The sequence below is a fragment of the Zea mays genome, chromosome 7 (genome assembly GCF_902167145.1).
Source record: "Zea mays cultivar B73 chromosome 7, Zm-B73-REFERENCE-NAM-5.0, whole genome shotgun sequence".
NCBI lineage: Eukaryota > Viridiplantae > Streptophyta > Magnoliopsida > Poales > Poaceae > Zea > Zea mays.
In genome coordinates this window covers 78,702,868-78,718,079 of record NC_050102.1, presented here as the reverse complement: position 1 = coordinate 78,718,079, position 15,212 = coordinate 78,702,868, and positions in this window count along the sequence as shown.

Below are 15,212 nucleotides of genomic sequence, written 5' to 3'. Positions count from 1 at the left end.
AGTTGTTGATCAACTACTAAACGAAGCTGCAGAAGTAGTTCTAAGGGAAGATTAGATGTTATTGTAAAAATATTTGGAATGTAATATCTGTTGAACAACATGTGTAATATTTTGTAACTTTGAATGTAGTATATAAGCTATTTATGGTTCAATTTTTACGATGCATGAAACTTTACATACATACCGTTTTTTGAGCCTTCGGCGAAAAAACACCTTCCCTTATCTTTTCATGCTTCGTAAATAATATTCGTATTTTCATAAAAACATCCAATCGTCGTAAAATCAGTAACCAATAGATCTTTCCATTTTGGAGTTTGACGAAGGTATGCTTCTTCGATAATTATTCTTGTGCCTTGGCACTGTTTCTTCGAAACAATCTTCGAATATCAACATTGAACCCCCTTCTTGCGTCATTGATGCAATATGATGTATGATGTTATGCTATGCAAATGATGTGATGATGTGATGTTATGCGAAATGATATTTGCCAAAGATCGACGTTTATTTTTCACTGTAAGCCTCCCTTAGGAGCTTCTTCGCCTTTTACTTCAGCGGAATCAGCGTTTATTTTTCGCTGTAAGCCTCCCTTAGGAGCTTCTTCGCCTTTTACTTTCAGCGGGATCAGCGTTTATTTTTCGCTGTAAGCCTCCCTTAGGAGCTTCTTCGCCTTTTACTTTCAGCGGAATCAGCGTTTATTTTTCGTTGTAAGCCTCCCTTAGGAGCTTCTTCGCCTTTTACTTTCAGCGGAATCAGCGTTTATTTTTCGCTGTAAGCTCTGCATTCCCTTAGGAACAACTTTTGAGCAGAAAACTTACGTTGCGCTCCCTTAGGAACGACTTTTTGTTATTTCGAAGATTCTCCTTGTAACCATAAATTCTTATGCTTCGGCAACTCCGCTATTCTTATGCTTCGGCAACTCCGCTATTCTGTGGAGAAGGTATATTTTTACTGTGGCGAAAACGAAGCTATTACAAGGAATTGAAAAACGACAAAAAGCACTTAGGCTTTCAGTAATTGTTCCTTATTAAAAAGAAAATGATACTGAATGTAAAAACTGCTGCCGAGGTAGGATATTTGTTAGTAAATATGCTTCGATTCTGGCACAGTACTATTGACTGTGCGAGCTTCGGACTCTTCTCTGAAGTCCCGTTGGAGGTGGGTATGCTGACTCCCTTCTGGCTGCTGGCCTCGTTGCATTGGTGGTGGAGGTGGAGGCTGTTGCCAGGATGCCTGAGGTTGGCTTGCCAAAGCGACAGAAGCTACAGGATGGTTGTCTACATACTCTGGAATGTAAGGCGAATGGTACGAAGCAGTGTGCATAACTTGCTTCGGCTGGCTCTGTTGGACTGCAGCTTCTGCTATCTCCTTTTGTTTCTGGATGGTAACATGGCACATCCTGGTGGTATGGCCCTTGTCCTCACCACAGAATAGGCAATAAATCTTCCTGGGCTGATCCCCAAATCTTCCTCCGAAGCCCCTGGCACCTTTGCCCCTTGGAGCTAGAGGCCGAGGATAGCTCTGCTGCTACCCCAAAGCCTGGGAGGAATATTGTGGCCTCTGCTACTAGCTTCCCCTGTCATCATTCTGAGTGGAATGAATCGATCTGACATGTCTGGGATGAATTCTCCCTCCGAAGCCCCTGACTATTTTGGAGAACCTGTAAGCTTCCTCCCTTCTCCGTCGAAAATCATTGTCAGCACGGATGTATTCATCCATCTTCTAAAGCAATTTCTCCAGAGTCTGAGGGGGTTTTCTGGCAAAGTATCATGGCCTCAATGACAATTTCATTGGACACTATTGGCGCTTGTGCCCTCAGGCGTAAGAATCTTCGGACATACGCCTGAAGATATTCTTCGTGATCTTGGGTGCACTGGAATAAGGCTTGAGCGGTGACCGGCTTCGTTTGAAACCCTTGGAAACTGGTGATCAGCATATCCTTCAGCTTCTGCCATGATGTGATTGTTCCTGGCCGAAGGGAGGAGTACCAGGTTTGTGCAACATTCTTGACAGCCATGACGAAAGACTTCGCCATGACTGAAGTATTGCCACCATAGGAAGATATTGTTGCTTCGTAGCTCATCAGAAACTGCTTCGGATCTGAGTGGCCGTCGTACATGGGGAGTTGAGGTGGCTTGTAGGACGGAGGCCAAGGTGTAGCCTGTAGTTCTGCTGACAGAGAGAAGCATCATCAAAAGCAAAATTTCCATGATGGAAATTCTCATACCAGTCATCTTCGTTGAAGAAGCCCTCCTAATGAAGTTCTTTGTGCTGGGGCCTTCGGTTCTGCTCATCTTGAGTAAGATGGCGAACTTCTTCAGAGGCTTCGTCTATCTGCCTCTGCAAGTCGGCTAGCCTAGCCATCTTTTCCTTCTTCCTTTGGACCTGCTGATGGAGCATCTCCATATTTCTAATCTCTTGATCCAAGTCATCCTCCTGAGGCGTTGGACTGGTGGCCTTCCTCTTCTGGCTTCTGGCCTCCCGAAGAGAGAGGGTCTCCTGGTTGGGGTCCAGCGGCTGCAGAGCGGCAGCCCCTGTTGCTGAAGCTTTCTTTGGCGGCATGACGAAGGTATATGCTTGCCGAAGGTGTTCGAAACTCAAAAAGTGGAAGTGAGTTCACCGGAGGTGGGCGCCAATGTTGGGGACTTGTTCTCAAATGCTAAGAGTTAAGAACAAGGCAACATAAAAAGTGTTAAATGTTAAAGTCCTTCGTCCTTCGAGACATTATTTCCCTTCGGATATAATGAATTCCGGACGAAGGTTGTGAAGGAAAAACCTTCATAAGCACAATAAATGATGAGGAAGAATTCATATATGAAATACGAAAAATAACATAAACATTTAAACATTATTATCAACTTATTTTTATTTGCATTACCATATCCACAATAACAAATTATAAATGTACCTTCGATTTGAAGGAAAGCAAGGGTACAAGCGTGATGCAAAAAGCGAATGCCAAGTCAGCGTGAACAGTACGTGAGTACTGTTCATCTATTTATAGGCAAGGGACGCAGCCCATGTAAAATTACATTCATGCCCTTTACGTTTGCTAATAACTCTATAGTAACTCTTCGAGGTCTAATTTGCCTTTTCATCTTTAAGTCGGTTCCCCTTTTCTGCTGCCATGCCGAAGCTTTCCTGCGCACAGCTTTGTGATTTCCTTGTCCTTCGTCATAATCACCTTTCGTCTCGCTCAGGCTTCGTCCTGACCATGCTCTGTATGCTCATGATCCGAATCCGAAGATACCTGTTCACATATTTCACTTGGAAAACATTGTCAAATTATGTTTTTGAGGACCTTCGGAAGCCGAAGGCCCCCAACAACGGCGGAGCCCACATGTCGGCGCACGCACGCGGATGAGGGTGGGCCGCGCGGGGAAAAAGGAGTAAACGGGCCGAGGCATCAAGTTTGGGCCCAAGCGAGGTTTTCCTTAACTTCTTTTTTTTCTTTTTCTTTTTATTTCCCATTTGTTTTCTTTTTTTATTTCCAATTCTAGGATTTGAATTCAATTTTTTTAGCATAATTTGTTCTCAAATTAAGTATTCATCTTGAACATACTAGTGTGGCATTTATTTATTTATGAATTTATTTTGTATTTTATAATATTTCTTTCTCCTTTTCTTTCTTTTCCTATTTTCATTCTCTTGATTTTCAAATCTAAATTTAAATTTTGTTATGAGTCACACCATGGATCAAAATGTACCAAATTCAAATATTAGGGTAAAGAAATATATTCTTATTTATATATTTTATTTTACCTCATTTGTTTAGTATTTTCTTCTCTTTTCTCAAATTCTAAAATTGTTCCTTTGGGTCAAATCCCAATTCTCATTCTCTTTTGATTTACAAATTTAAAATCCAAATCCAAGATAAAGTTTAGGAATTCAAATTTTTTATACCTACTCAAAATCAATTATGAAGCAATAGATATATGTTTATTTTAGTTATTTTATTTGTTTGGTAAATGCTTGAAACATGAAAAACACTCATATGGTTTTCTTTTTTTTCTTTAGAAAGATAGTATTTTGAATGGGGAATAAGAAGTAAAAGTTACTTTAAAAGTAAATATTCATGTAAATAGATGTTTATGGTGCATCATTTAATGATATGCACAGTCATTTAGTTGAATGGAAAACATTTTTATCACTTCTTTTTCTAAAATAATTCTTGGTTTTCAGAATTCAGTCCTCGACTTTCAGCACTCAAGTATAATTTGAGATATCTGAATTTGTTATTTTATTTCTTTATATATTTATTTTATTACTATTATCATTTTTTTCTTATACAAAATTTGGGTCTTACAAATACTAAATTGGAAGCAGCCAAAGGATGCGTCCAAGATCATAAGTTTTCTTGGATTGGCAGGATACTATAGAAGATTCATTGAAGGTTTTTCCAAGTTAGTGAAACCTCTTACCTCACTACTGGAGAAAGGTAAAGAGTTTAAGTGGGATGAAGCATGACAGAAATGTTTTGAAGAACTCAAGAAAAGGTTAACTACTGCACGAATATTGGTAATGCCAGACATACACAAAGGATTTGATGTGTATTGCGATGCATCACACCTAGGACTTGGATGTGTGCTAATGCAAGAAGGAAAAGTAATAGCTTATGCCTCAAGTCAGTTGAGGAAGCATGAGAAGAATTATCCTACGCATGGCTTGGAACTAGTTGCCGTAGTGCATGCTTTGAAGATTTGGAGACACTATATGATTGGAAACAAGTGCAAAATCTTCACGGATCACAAAAGCTTGAAATACATATTCACTCAGAAATAACTCAACCTAAGACAGAGAAGATGGCTTGAGTTGATCAAACATTATGATTTGGAAATACAATATCACCCAGGAAAAGCAAATGTAGTGGCTGATGCTTTGAGTCGTAAGGGTCAAGTGAACAACATCACTACTCATTTGATGTCACAGGAATTGTGCTGGGAAATGGAGCAACTCAACCTTAGTATGCTCAATAATATGGAAGCAATGGTTATGGAAGTTGAATCTACTTTGGAATAAGAGATTCATAAAGGACAGGAAGCTGATGAGAAATTAAGGAAATTAAAACTTTGATTGGGTTGGGTAAAGCCCCAGATTTCACGGAAGATGATCAAGGCACAGCATGGTTTAAAAAGAGAATCTATGTACTAGAAATCGAACACCTACGCCAACTTATTTTGAGAAAAGCTCATGATTCGGCTTACTCTATTCACCCGGGAAGCACAAAGATGTACCAGGATCTAAAGGAAAAGTATTGGTGGTATGGTTTGAAAAGAGATGTTGCTACTCATGTTGCATTGTGTGACGTGTGACAGCGAGTTAAAGTCGAACTCCAAAGACCAGCAGGATTACTACAACCTCTCAAGGTACCTAAATCGAAATGGGAAGAAATCGGTATGGATTTCATAGTTGGACTACCTCGTACTCGGGATGGCTATGATTCAATATGAGTCATAGTAGACAGGTTGACTAAGTGGCACACTTTATACCTGTGAAGACAACTTACTCAGGAGCCCAGTTAGCAGAGTTATACATGTCGAGGATTGTTTGTTTCCATGGAGTACCGAAGAAGATCGTATCAGATCGAGGATCCCAGTTTACCTCGCGCTTTTGGAAAAGACTACATGAGTCCATAGATACCAAGCTAAACTTTAGTTCAGCTTATCATCCGAACAGATGGGCAAACAGAGAGAACAAACCAAGTGTTGGAAGATATGCTAAGAGCTTGCGCTCTAAAGCATGGTAGAAGCTGGGATAAAAGTTTGCCTTATGCAGAATTTTCATATAACAATAGTTATCAAGCAAGTCTAAAAATGGCACCATTTGAAGCACTTTACGGATGAAAGTGTAGAACACCGCTTTATTGGAATCAGACTGGAGAAAGTCAAGTATTTGGTCCCGAAATTCTCCAAGAAGCAGAAAAGCAAGTGTAGATTATCGGAGAAAATTTGAAGACGGCATAGTCAAGACAGAAAAGCTATGCTGACGATAGAAGGAGAGAGTTGATATTTGAAGTAGGAGACTTCGTATACCTTAAGGTTTCACCAATGAGAAGAATGAAAAGATTTAAGGTTAAGGGAAAATTATCTCCTAGCTACATTGGCCCATTCAAAATTTTGGAGAGAAAAGGTGAAGTAGCGTACCAGTTAGAGCTACCCTATAGTTTGTCGGATGTGCATGTCGTATTTCACGTGTCACAACTCAAGAAGTGCTTAAGAGTATCGGAGGAACAATTACCCATGGAAGAACTGAATATTAATGAGGACTTGACTTATTCAGAGTACCCTATCAGAATTCTAGAAACATCTCGCAGAATTACATGGAGTAAGGTTATTAACATGTGCAAAGTTCAGTGGAGTCATCATTGAGAAGATGAGGCCACTTGGGAAACAGAAGATGAACTCAGGGCAGAATTCCCCCAGTTATTCTCGGAAGTTCCTTAATCTCGAGGACGAGATCTTTTAAGAGGGTTAGGTTTGTAACACTATAAAAACCATCAACTAAAATATTGCATTTAAGTTTATTAAAGATAATTAGGGTAATAAATTTTCTTTCTAATGTTTGATTTTTAGTTTTGCATCTAAAATATTTTTTTGGTTTTATTCATGTTTGATTTCGAATGTTTTAGTAGAATTTCCTTCTTAATGAAAATCCAATTAAATAATATAGTAATTATTTGTACACAAATAAATATATTAGTTATAAATAATTTTGGTATAATTGTTATGATATTTGAATTATTTATATTTATTTACATTTTTAATTACAAAAGAAAAAAATCGAAAACCTAACCCTAACTTAGCCGCCGGCCCAACTAAGGCCCAGCCGGCCAAGACGGCCACCGCCCCCAAACCCACTCCATTCCTCTCACTAGCAGTTGGGCCCCACCGACCCCTTCTCCCTCCTCCCTTTCCCTTCCTCGACCGCGCAGCCGCCAGGGCGCGCGCACGCCGCGCGCATCGCACGTCGGCCGAGCACCGACCCTGGCCGCCCGCGCCCGAGCCGCCTGGCCTGCGCCAGTTCACCTCCTCGAGTTATGGAGCATCAACTAGCGTCCTTTTCTCCATCCCCCATTCCTCCTCTTCCCATTACGAGCAGGAAATCGCCGCGCCATTAATGGAGCTAATGAGCTGTCGCCGGTCATACTTCCCTCCCCCGGCGACCTCTCCTCTCCCCTCCATCTCTCTATAAAAGCCAGGCCGCGCCTGTTGGGGGCCTTCGGCTTCCGAAGGTCCTCAAAAACGTAATTTGACTATGTTTTCCAAGAGAAATATGTGAACAGGTACCTTCGAAGACAGATTGTGAGTATACAAGAACATGGTTAAGACGAAGCTTGACTGGGACGACGATCACGACGAAGGATAAGACAATCACGAAGCTATGTACAGAAGAGCTTCGGCATAACGGCAGGAAGAGGAAACCGACTTAAAGATGAAAAGACAAATTAGACCTTGAAGAATTACTATAGAGTTATTGATAAAAGGAAAGGGCATTAATGTAATTTTTCATGGGCTGCGACCCGTGCCTATAAATAGGTGAATAGTATTCCCGTACTGTTCACGCTGACTAGGCATCTAGTTTTACGTCACGCTTGTATTCTTATTCCTTCAAGCCGAAGGTACACTTGCAATTTATTACCGTTTACACAAGTAATATAAATAAAAATAGGTTGATAATTATGTTTATCTAAATTATGTTACTCCTTGTACTTTGCATGAATATTGTCCATTTCTTTATCATGATCATGAGAGTATGTCCTTCATGACCTTCGTCCTAGGTTCATTATATCCGAAAGGAAATAATGACTCAAAGGACGAAGGGCTTTGATATTTAACATTTTATGTTGCCTTGTTCTTGATTCATAGCATTTGAGAACAAGTCCCCAACATTGGCGCCCACCTCCGGTGAACTCACTTCCATTTTTTGAGTCTTGAACACTTTCAGCAAGCATCACCTTCGTCATGCCGCCGAAAAAAGCTTCAGCGACAGGGGCTGGTACTTTACAGCCGCTGGATCCCAATCAGGATGTCTTTTCTCTTAGAGAGGCCCGGAGCCAGAAGAGGAAGGCTGTTAGTCCAACACCTCCGGAGGATGACCTGGATCAGGAGATCCACAACTTGGAGATCCTTCAGCAACAGGTGCAACGCAAGGAGAAGATGGCTCGTCTAGCTGATCTTCAGAGACAGATAGACGAAGCTTCCGAAGAGGTCCGTCATCTTGTTCAAGATGATCAAAGCCGAAGGCCTCCACGCAGAGAGCTTCATCAGGAAGGCTTCCACAATGAGGACGACTGGTATGAAGATTTCCATCATGGAAACTTTGCTTTTGATGATGCTTCTCCACTCTCAACAGAATTGCAGGCTACACCATGGCCCCAGTCCTACAAGCCACCATAGCTCCCCATGTATGACGGTCATACAGACCCCAAGCAATTCCTGATGAGCTACGAAGCAACGATATCTTCGTATGGTGGCAATACGGCAGTCATGGCAAAATCTTTTGTCATGGCCGTCAGGAGCGTTGCTCAGACTTGGTACTCTTCTCTTCGGCCAGGGACAATCACTTCTTGGCAGAAATTGAAGGATATGCTGATAACTAGCTTTCAAGGGTTTCAGACGAAGCCAGTCACCGCTCAGGCTCTCTTCCAGTGTGCCCAGGACCATGAAGAGTACCTTCAGGCGTATGTTCGAAGGTTTCTGCGCCTGAGGGCACAAGCGCCAACAGTGCCCAATGAAATTGTCATTGAGGCCATGATTAAGGGGCTTCGGCCGGGGCCATCAGCGCAGTACTTTGCCAGGAAGCCACCACAAACATTGGAGAAGCTGCTCCAGAAGATGGACGAATACATTCGAGCCGACAATGATTTCCGCCAAAGAAGGGAGGAAGCATTCAGGTTTTCTGAAATGACCAGGGGCTTCAGAGGAAGATTTCACCCGAGGCATGTTAGGTCAATCCATAACTCTGCTCAAACTGATGATCGAGGAAGCCAGCAGCAAAGGCCACAACACTCTTCACAAGCTTCGGCTCAACAGCAGAGCTCTTTTCGGCCGCCAGCGCCAAGGGGCAGAGGCGCCAGGGGCTTCGGGGGAAGGTTTGGAGACCAGCCAAGAAAAATATATTGCCTATTCTGTGGTGAAGACAAGGGCCATACTACCAGGATGTGCCATGTTACCATCCAGAAGCAGAAGGAAATAGCGGAAGCAGCAGCGCAACAGAGTCAGCCGAAGCAAGTCATGCATACTGCTTCGTATCACTCACCTTATATTCCAGAGTACGTAGGAAACCACCCTGCAGCTTCTGTCGCTTTGGCGAGCCAACCCCAAGCATCCTGGCAGCAACCTCCACCGCCACCACCGATCCAAAGAGGTCAGCAGCCAGAAGGGAGTCAGCGCACTAACCTTCAGCGGGACTTCAGAGAGGAGTCCGAAGCTCGACAGTCAATAGCACTGTGCCAGAGTCGAAGCACATTTACTGACGAATATCCTACCTCAACAGCAGTTCTTTTGCATTTTCTACATTCACTACTACCCTTTTGTTAATAAGGAACAATTATGAGGAGTTTAAATGTCTTTAATTGAATATCAATTTTTTGTAATACTTCTGTCTTTTACCATAATAAAAATATGTTTTCTCCATAGGCTCGAGTTGCCGAAGCATACGAACTTATACTGATTCGAAGGACCTTTGTATCATCAAAAATTTGATCTAATGGACACAGTACAAATTGTTCGAAGCAGTAAAAAGTCGTTCCTAAGGGAGCGCAGTGTAAGTTTTCTAAACATATAGCGAAAAATAAACGCTGATTCCACTGAAAGTAAAAGGCGAAGAAGCTCCTAAGGGAGGCTTGCAGCGAAAAATAAACGCTGATTCCGCTGAAAGTAAAAGGCGAAGAAGCTCCTAAGGGAGGCTTGCAGCGAAAAATAAACGCTGATTCCGCTGAAAGTAAAAGGCGAAGAAGCTCCTAAGGGAGGCTTACAGCGAAAAATAAACGCTGATTCCGCTGAAAGTAAAAGGCGAAGAAGCTCCTAAGGAAGGCTTACAACGAAAAGTCAGCGCTGATATAAAAAGTGTGTGTGCTTTATTGCAGGGATATGTATCTGTGGCACAAATATCATTTTGCATAACATAACATCATCACATCATTCTTGCATAACATAAGCATCATACAACATAATGCATCTGGAACAAGAAAGGGATACAGTATTGACCTTCGAAACATACTTTGGGGAAAGAGAAAATCGTGCTAAGGCACAAGGCAAATCAAGATGAAGTGTAGCCTCATTGGAAAAGCAACACAAAACTTTTTTACAGCTTCGAAGAATATTTCACGAAGCTTGGACATTTTTTATCAGAGAAGTAAGCAAATTCTTATGATATAGAAAAGATTTTCTTCATGAAGCATGAAAAGAAGGGAAGGTGTTTTTTCGCCGAAGGCTCAAAAAAATGGTATGTATGCAAAGTTTCATGCATCGTAAAGAATTAAACTATAAATAGATTGTATATTACATTTAAAGTTACAATATATTACACATTTTTACATTTCAAATGTTTCTACAATGGCATTTAATCCTCTTTAAGTACTATTTCTGCAGCTTTGTTCAATAGTTGGTTGACAACCTTGTCCGTAATGGCTTCGGCCATTTGTCTAATTTCATCGTCCCCCTTCGGGTGGGGGCCCGGAGATGCCTCAACAGCTTCTGAGGGAAGAAAAGATACGGCTATATTACTATTACAAACCGAGAACGGAGTTTGGAAATAAAAATTACAGCATGATAAAAACCACTAATTAATACCTATATGCCCTTCGGGCTCTGTACTTTTTTCGGCAGCTTCCGCCACTTTTCTAGCATCGTGGATGCCTTTTTCACTCCTTTGAATAATTTCTTGCGCCAGTTCTCGGCCGCCGTTATCCCAGATATCGGTGAAGAATTTTCCGCCGACTATGCTTGCTTCGGGTGAGGGGTCTTTAATGTCTTCAGTAGACAATGTAGCTTCGGACTGCGCTAAGGATTTTACATGCTCGCAGCCTTTCTTCTCCAAAACAGTAGCAATCCCTCTAGCACCCGAAAAAGCGCAGATGTCGTCGCGGCTGTTCAGAATTTCCTCGAAGGCCTCTGCTTCGTGACTGATCCATTCCATGGGACCTTCGGGATCGCCTCTTGAAAAATTCTCTTCACTGGAGAACGCGCCAACGCTGGCGAAGCTGGATTTTATCTTTTTGACGCACTCTATGGATTTAACATAACACTTCCTCTGGGATGCACGAAGCTCCTTAACACTTATCTCCAAATGATTGGCCAATTGGTCACTAAGCTCTCGTTTTGTCTCTTCAAGTATACGTTCTTCTTTAGCTCTAGCTAGCTGTTTCTTAAGATCTTTAATTTCACGTTTTTGAGCTTCGGCCTGGGCCTTCGAAGCAGCTTCGTCCTTTCTTACCTTATCTATCAATGTAAGCAGAATTTTATCCTTTTCCAGAGCTTCGTTTCTCAGTTTAATAACTTCTGATCGTAGATTGTTGAACGCAATCTCATAGCTCTCGTCCTCGGCACTCTTTTGTGCTCTCAATGCGTTGCTTAGAATTAAACCCTATATGAAAAAGAGTTTGTATAAGAATAAAAGAATGAGTTATGAATTATAAAGTTTTCAAACGACTAATCCCCATACCTTCAGGCTATTGTACGCAAGACTATCCGCGAGATCTTCTTTCGTCATAGCGCTTAAGCCAGCTTCGAGCTTCGGGAACCCCATGCTTCTAGACATCTCCCGGCAGACGGATAATTCTTTATTGTCTGGGAGGCAGTATAGGAAATCCTCTTCGTCCGTCCCATTGAATACTAGTGCCCCCCTCGGATATTTTAATTCTTTGGCATAGTGATTAGCTTCAAAAACTTCTTCTTCCGATAACTTTTTCCCCGAAGCATGACGCATAATATAATCGTATGTTTTGGAAGATGCTTCGGGGACAGCAATATCAATTTCTTCGACCAAAATAGGCTCTGACATTTTTTCTTCAGTTGCCTTTTCAATTTCTTGCTTCTTCTGCTTCCAAAGGTATTACCTTGGTTGGTTCTGAAGGCCCAGCTTCAACTACAGCCTGTTGCTTCGGAGCCTTAGCATCGGATACTTCAGCAGGCGCCTCAGAAGTTTCAGCAGTCTTCTTTGGGGTTGTGCTTGGAAGTTTAATTGTTTCTAGAACATCCAACACATTGACCATTCTTTTTCTTTTTGGGGTCACTGTTGGCCCTTTTTTAATTTTTGCTACTTCAATTCCTACTGAAGGACTTAAAATTTCTGATATTTTTGCTTCCTCAGTTGATGCTTTTGCCTCTTCCATCTTTTCTGTCGATGGTGCTTCGGCCATCTCTTTGGTTTCTGGTAACAGATTCTCTGGCTCCTCCAATTCTTTTGTTGTTGGCGCTTTGGCCATTTCTGCGACTTCTGGCAGCAGGGTTGGCTCTTCAGCCTCGATGGCCGAAGAGGTCTCTCTGATGAATTCAGGCACCGTGGCTGGTTCAATATAGCGTGGCCGATGTGTGAGGACTTTTACTCTTTTTCTCTTCGGTGCTGGCTCACTAGGAGCAGCTGCAGTTTTTTCTTTCGCAGAAGTTGTGCCTTTTCTTTTCTGCCCTCGAATGGGATAGCGGTAGTCGGGGTAGACGAATCCGATTGCATCAAACACCCGGTTGAGTCTTTTCCTTTTTCGGCCTCCAAAGGCCGCTGACAAAGCAGTATCTTCGGCTTTCGAATATGCACCAAGCAATTCATCACTTACAGTCTCAATGCTCTTTAACCAATCATCATCTGGTTCAACGAATTTGTCTCCATACTTGAATGTGTACTTCAGCCGGACTAGCCCACCTTCGTCAGTTTCTTTAATAGTTTCTTTCGGCATTTCCCAATTATCCGCAAGAGGCAATATGTTCTTGTGTTAAATCCCTCGTCCCAATAAAAGAACAAACAACTCCGAAGGCTCTCTGGCATTCTTCGGCTGCTTCATTCATTTCCACCTTCGGCCTTCACAGGCCGAAGCGTTGCCAGATGGGATGCATAATAATCTTCTTTATATCTTCTCGAGATTTCAAGTCATTTTTCATGTAAAACCATTCCGTCATCCAATCGTCAGGCCACCTCTTGCGAAAGGTCGGCACTGGGCAGCTTGACCCAGAACGAGAGCCGAAGCTATAGTAGCCAAAGTTGTTATGATATTGTTCCTTACCCCAGGGTTTTGTCTCGTATAACAATTCGTGTATATTGCAGAAGCTCTTTACATCAGGTTCCAAGCCTTGGCTCCTCACAGCCCACACGAAAATATTCATCCTTATGATCGCTTCGGGGATAAGTTGGTGAAGGTGGATTTCAAATATCTTCAGCACCTCCACAATAAAACGGCTCAGGGGAAATCGCAGTCCAGCTTTCAAGAAGCTTCGAAATATTACAACTTCATTTTCCTCAGGAGTTGGGCAAGTCTTCTCTCCCTCGTCGGCCCTCACAATAGACAAATCCCGGAAATATCTTCCCCTCATGTTGGCAAGATGACTTTCTTTAATACTTGATTTGCTGAAAACCGCATGGCTTGGTCGCCAAGGTCGATCTTCGGAGTCTTCGCCACCACTATCCGCATCATAGCTGTCGCTGTCACCAGTATCTTCAGATAAACCTTCCAAAATTTCTTTAGTAATCTTCTCTGTGTTGGTCTTCGACATAGATTGAAGAAAACCCAGATGCATCTCTTCAGAAAGACTCAGCTTCATTTCGGCAACAACCTTCTTCTCCTCAGACATCTCTTCGGAATTCTTGCCTCTCGCTTCCGAAGCTTAAAACCAGGGAGGCAACAAAATATTTGTGGGCAGAAAACTATTTGAACAGGCAGAATGAATGGAAAGAGAGCGTGCCGAGTAAATTGTGGCGAGCCCGTATTTATAAACTCATTATGTTGGAAACTGGAGGGCCCCATTTGCCAATGACTGTTGCTATTCTAGCAAAGGGAAGGTGTTTTTTCGGACCTTCGGCTCGAAGCCTTCGTCCATGTCGCAATATAAACTTGTTATTCCAGCAAATTAATATTGCGAGGGGCTACTGTTGGGGGCCTTCGGCTTCCGAAGGTCCTCAAAAACGTAATTTGACTATGTTTTCCAAGAGAAATATGTGAACAGGTACCTTCGAAGACAGATTGTGAGTATACAAGAACATGGTTAAGACGAAGCTTGACTGGGACGGCGATCACGACGAAGGATAAGACAATCACGAAGCTATGTGCAGAAGAGCTTCGGCATAACGGCAGGAAGAGGAAACCGACTTATAGATGAAAAGACAAATTAGACCTTGAAGAATTACTATAGAGTTATTGATAAATGTAAAGGGCATTAATGTAATTTTGCATGGGCTGCGACCCGTGCCTATAAATAGGTGAACAGTATTCCCGTACTGTTCACGCTGACTGGGCATCTACTTTTACGTCACGCTTGTATTCTTATTCCTCCAAGCCGAAGGTACACTTGCAATTTATTACCGTTTACACAAGTAATATAAATAAAAATAGGTTGATAATTATGTTTATCTAAATTATGTTACTCCTTGTACTTTGCATGAATATTGTCCATTTCTTTATCATGATCATGAGAGTATGTCCTTCATGACCTTCGTCCTAGGTTCATTATATCCGAAAGGAAATAATGACTCAAAGGACGAAGGGCTTTGATATTTAACATTTTATGTTGCCTTGTTCTTGATTCATAGCATTTGAGAACAAGTCCCCAACAGCGCCCTTGTGAAGCCCTGCCTGGAGCTCTAGCTCTCACGCCCTCCTCACTCTCCTCGCTCTCGCCGCCGCGCCGTGCACGGATCGTCCACCGGAGCTTCGTTGAACGCACAGCACCCGCCGGAGCCCACCCGCCGCCGAGCCCCTGCCCCTTCCCATTCGGACGACCCCCCCCCCCCCCCCCCCCCCCCCGTCGAGCTTTCCCCCTTCACACAAGCAAGTCCAAGGTTGAAGACAACCCAAAATGTTGATTTATTTTCCAAAGAATGTTTTGAATTAGTTTATGAATTTTTGTAATTATTATGTGGTAATATGAGAATGTTGTGATTCGGAATTCATGCGTATGTGAACTATTGATTTTTGGTATATATATGCGATGAATTAGTGAATTATTATTATTAGACATCATATTGGTTTGTGATTTATTTCGAATTTGGGATTTGAAATAAAGTATGAC